The following is a 5,034-nucleotide window of genomic DNA, read 5'->3' on the forward strand; positions in this document are numbered from 1 at the left end:
AAGAAAAAAAAAAGAAATGCGGAGGGCACCTTTCATAAAATGTGCGTCATGTGAATGTGTCGCTTTATAATTTTAAGTGAAACACGCGTTTTAGGCGGGAAATGAAATCGACGAAAATTACCCCCGCCTATTAAATCCCAAAATTAATCCCCCCGCCTCTTCTACTTAGCAAGAAAAAGCCCTAGGTCCTTCATCTTCATCTTCAGTATCATCAAACATCTCGTTCATCGGATCTCTACTCGATCTCCTTCTTATCAGTATCACCAAACATCTCATTCACCACCTGCGCCCTATCTATAACAAATCTCTCTCTCTCTCTCTCTCTCTCTCTCTCTCCCATTAACCACAACAAATGGGAGAGAGAGAGATAGAGATGATTCCGATAATGTATCAGTTCGTCCGATTGGATGCATCACTACCCTTTTCTATTTTCTTTTATGCATCACTACCCTCTTCTATTTACTATTAAATTTGGGGATTTTCTTTTATGCATCACTACCCTCTTGTATTTCAATCATTCCAAGTTCATCGTATAACAAGGCTTCGTTGGTTTTATTAGCTAATGATCTCTTTCTAGATGTTAATTGATCTCCAGTTAATTCGTTCACCCCCTTTTTTTAGGGTTTTTTGCTCCCCACACTTCCTTCTTCGTTCTAACCTAGATGCAAAAATCGATGAAACATGCGTTTTCCGACCTTTAATAGCTAAGACGGAAACAAAATCCCCGAAAATTCGAAAACCCTGCCTTGTTCTCCTTCTTTCTACTTTTCTCTTTTCGGCTCTTCACGCACACAAAGATGACGATAAAATTAAGGGAACGAAGATTGGAGAGCTTCCACCATATACTCATTCACATCCCTATTGTGCGATTCTATTAGAAAAAAAATCAAGTCCACAATCGAATTAGGCCGTCCAAGGTTTTCTAACCCTATATTCTTGTGAAATTTCAAGCACATCTCTCTAAACTGGGACGAGGATGGAAAAAGACGGATTGAGCTAACAACTTGAATATTCAGGTCCTATTTTGATTCTTCGTGATCTCTCTCTCTCTCTCTCTCTCTCTCTCTCTCTGATATTAGGGTTTTTTCATTTATAGAGCAAGTATTTTGATGAATGGCATCCTTAAAATCAATTTTTATAATCACTTGCTGGCTGACTTGTGTGAACTGTACCAAATTTTGAGGTGTTATTCTCATCTCTTTCAGCGATACATCTTTTTACAGGTTCATGTTTTCATAAATTTTGTTATCAAAGCAATTTTTGAGTGTCAGTGAGATTCATCCATCAACTGAAATGGCAAAATTAATTTTTTGTATGTGGATTGTAATTCATTAATTTCTAACCTCATGGACCGATGTTAGTGTAAACTTTTTATATGATTATGTGGAACATGGATATGCACACAATGTGTTTGTATAAATGCTCAAAAGAATCTTAGAGTTGTCATGGGTCTGTCTCCTTTTCACAGTTGAGGTTTTTCTTCTTTTTTAATGTTGATGCTTACTCATTTGGTAGATGGCTGCCAAATGTGCTTGAACATACCTTTCATGTTCACCTAACATGGAGATAGCTTTTAACCTCTTTCTAATATTTTATTTATCATATCCATCTTTTAATAACGATTTTCTATTTATAATACTAGATGTGTGATTAAGATGATAGTTGTCAAGCGTACAAATGTTGAGAATTTGAAAAATGAATTTGATTAAGCTAAAAGAACAGTAGAGGTTAACTTCCATTTCCAAACTTTCAACTCATACTTCTTTGTTTACCACTACATTCCTTCACTTGTGTTATTGGATTTTATTATAAAGTAATCTTTAGCTAAGAATATTTATTTCTGTTCTTTTCAATGTGATCCAACATAAAAGAAATCATGAGATGCATGTTGCAATGTTGGGCTAATGACGAGTGCATATGAGTATATACTAAGTCTGGTGCAAAAGTAATTACATATCATAACTTGAAAGTAATATAAAAAATGAAAACACTGAATAGCAAAGAGTTTAGGTCATCACTCATCTCCGCTGAAAGACAGTCAGGTATAACTAGAAAACTAAGTAAATTAAGTTAATGAATAAAGCAAAAAATGTTATTTTTTTTATAAAAATAAACTGTATTCATCTAAAGTTTATTGAAGGTGACAACTAACAGAAATGATCTGATTGGCAATGGCAATGACAGCTTATGCTACTACTTCTATCCTTAATTGTTGTCCCATGGATGCTGCTACCCAAGCCTTTCAGTTTAAAGGCACATCATAACAGAGTATGTCATGTTCTTTTTATTGTTTTAATCATGTTTATATTTTTTGATTAATATTTAAAGACCATATTATATATTTTATTTAATGTTCCAGGCACACAAAGGTGATTCCTATGTGGCACTTGAAGGGACAGATGAGTCATTAGTGGAGGGAGGTCATCATGGCTCCCATGATCATGAAGAACTGTTTGAGCTCAGTGAAGTGTTTGTTCATCAACTTATTCATAAAATTGAGATTGTACTTGGGGCAGTGTCAAATACTTGAGAAAATGATAAGGTTATATTCGTCTATTTTTTTTTTGTTTCAGGTTAAGGTTCGAGAAGCTGGGACAGATTGGGGGTGGGGGTGGTTGTAAATGTAGTGAAAAAGCCGTGCCTTCCAGAAGCTGGGACAGATTCGGAGAAATCATTCTTGTATAAATCCAATGCCTCGAGCTTAATCATAGATCCAACAGAAGCAGGAAGCCTTCCAGACAGATTATTGTGTTCTAAATTAAGCACTTTTAGTTCTTTGAAATGCCACAAACAGTCTGGAATTTGTCTGCTTAGATAGTTATGAGAGAGGTCAAGTATAACTAAAAAGCCATGGATAACCTCACATAAAAAGGAGATTCCTCCAGAAAATTTGTTTATGGAAAGATTTAGTAATGCCACAGTGGAAGAGACATTAGTTATTAGACTATCAAAGCTGTTGGAGCTTAAATCTATCACTGAATTGTTGTGAAATATTGATGACAGATCTGTTACTTTCCCACTTTATGTTTTTGGAAGAAAGATTCAGGAATGTTAACCGGGAAGGCCACGAGCCCCAAAACTCGAGAGGAATAGTATCTGAAATACCATTATTTGCAATATCAAGACTGGTAATGTTTTTCAAATTTTGAATCCTAAGCTTCAAAAACATTTTCCTCAAGGTCTTCCAATACTTAATCCTGTCATGGTAACTTTATTTGCGTTTTATTGACCTTTTATTTTTCATAACTAATTCAAAAATACATGACTTCTGTTGACAGGATATGGGCATATAAGAACCTCAGTTTGTGGACCTGGTAAATCAGATTGAGAAACTTGAACAACAATTGATTTCTCACCCATTAAACAAGGTATGCATTTTTGTTTAATGTTTTAGTTTTAATTAAATCAAATTTCATGATTTGTTAAATGTTTCAGTCTCAAGATGAAAATCACCATTGGTTCTACCATTGTTATTGGATATTTGCAGAATTGGTTGTTTTAGGGAAGATATCTTCTATTTTTTTTCTTTATTATTTTTTTTTATATTTTGTGACATGGATTTTTTGCGGGTTAAGCGATTAAGCGATATCTCACCTCATATGAACCATAACCGATATGGGAGGTTTGTTAAGTTCATTTTGTTTTCTGATGCAAAAAAGTGGCTAATATCTTTGTGTTGTGCTGTGGTGTAGCGTTTTCAATATCTATAATTAAGGTAGAGCAAGCAATTCTGCAATGCCTCGATGTTGTAGCTAAGGCTCCGCATTGGCCTATTGGTGTTGATGGTTAGTAATTCCACCTGGCCTCGTTAAGGTAACAACATATCTGTTGTTCAAACTTCAAAACCCTACTTGAATTTATATTCCATTCATCATCTAGAAACTAGTTTCAATTAGAAACCATGTCAACTTAGTCAAGTTAGTTGGCTTAATTGCCCTATGTAGAAGGAATTCATATGAACAAAAAATTTCATGAAAATTCTTTTGTCTTCACCTTCAGTTCAGTCACCGGTATGTCAAATGACAAATCTACCCCCATAGGACGCCTCCCCATGTTCCCATATGCATAGAAAAACATAATATATTCAACAGGGAGCTTCAGTACATGAACAAAGTGAGGAGACATTATCCCTATCAACCCTACAAATAGTAACATTATTTCTACCAATAATGCCCTTGGTGTTGGTCAAGCTCATAGATAATAGCCTTCTGGACATGTATGTCATCATATTACATCCTCCAAATACTACCTTAACATATATTAGTTTTTTTGCAGCTCTCAATCTGATCTGGAAGCTAATTTGTTTAAGGTATATATATCTATCCCTGTTATCTCCATTATAGCCATGTCTGAGTTTTTACAGTGTACCCTCCACATCCTTATCATTATAAATACTATGTTTTGTTTTGAAAACGAACTTGCCTCTACAATGGATGTTGCTCTTGGGATTTTGATTATTGAGTAAAGACTTGGAGTTCAATTTTATTTAAATCTTGCAGCATTATCAGCAAGATGCAGTAAAGACTTGGAGTTGAATTTTGCTAAGTCATATAATCAGCTGCTTGGAGCATTAGTCTTAAAGAATTATGAAAGGCAAGATGCAACTTTAGTTAGTTGGAATTCGATGTACATAGTAGATTAGATGCAAATTTATATATTGTAAGAAATAGAATTGTATGAGATTAAATTTATGCAATGGATTCTATTTTTTGTATATGATATTTTATTTCCTACTATTAAACATTAAATAGAAATTTAATTTGAAAATAAGTAAATCTATAAATAATATTTTTTTAAACATTTAAAATTATGATACGCAAAAATGTGTGTCATCTTCATTTATGACATGGCCTTTCTAGACAGGGGCTTTCTTGATACGCATTGCGTGTCATTAACACGTGCGTCGTAAGGTAACGACACGCGAATGCGTGTCGTCTTCCTTTATGACAGGGCCTTCCTTGATACGCATTGCGTGTCATAAGCGCGCGTCGTAACTGCACGTCGTAAATGCGCGTCGTAAATGCGCGTCGTCTC

The 5,034-nt window shown here is 34.7% G+C and overlaps 1 long non-coding RNA gene across 1 annotated transcript; it reads left to right on the forward strand.

Annotated features, from left to right (window-relative positions):
* Positions 1 to 239: 239 nt before the first annotated feature.
* LOC128126299 (uncharacterized) lies at positions 240 to 4,700 on the forward strand. Its single transcript, XR_008224094.1, has 7 exons — positions 240 to 1,016; positions 2,185 to 2,268; positions 2,360 to 3,128; positions 3,279 to 3,368; positions 3,436 to 3,813; positions 4,276 to 4,309; positions 4,500 to 4,700. It is a non-coding gene; the product is annotated as an uncharacterized LOC128126299 (long non-coding RNA).
* The last annotated feature ends 334 nt before the right edge of the window (positions 4,701 to 5,034 follow it).

The sequence above is a fragment of the Lactuca sativa genome, chromosome 5 (genome assembly GCF_002870075.4).
Source record: "Lactuca sativa cultivar Salinas chromosome 5, Lsat_Salinas_v11, whole genome shotgun sequence".
In the NCBI taxonomy this organism is placed as follows: domain Eukaryota; kingdom Viridiplantae; phylum Streptophyta; class Magnoliopsida; order Asterales; family Asteraceae; genus Lactuca; species Lactuca sativa.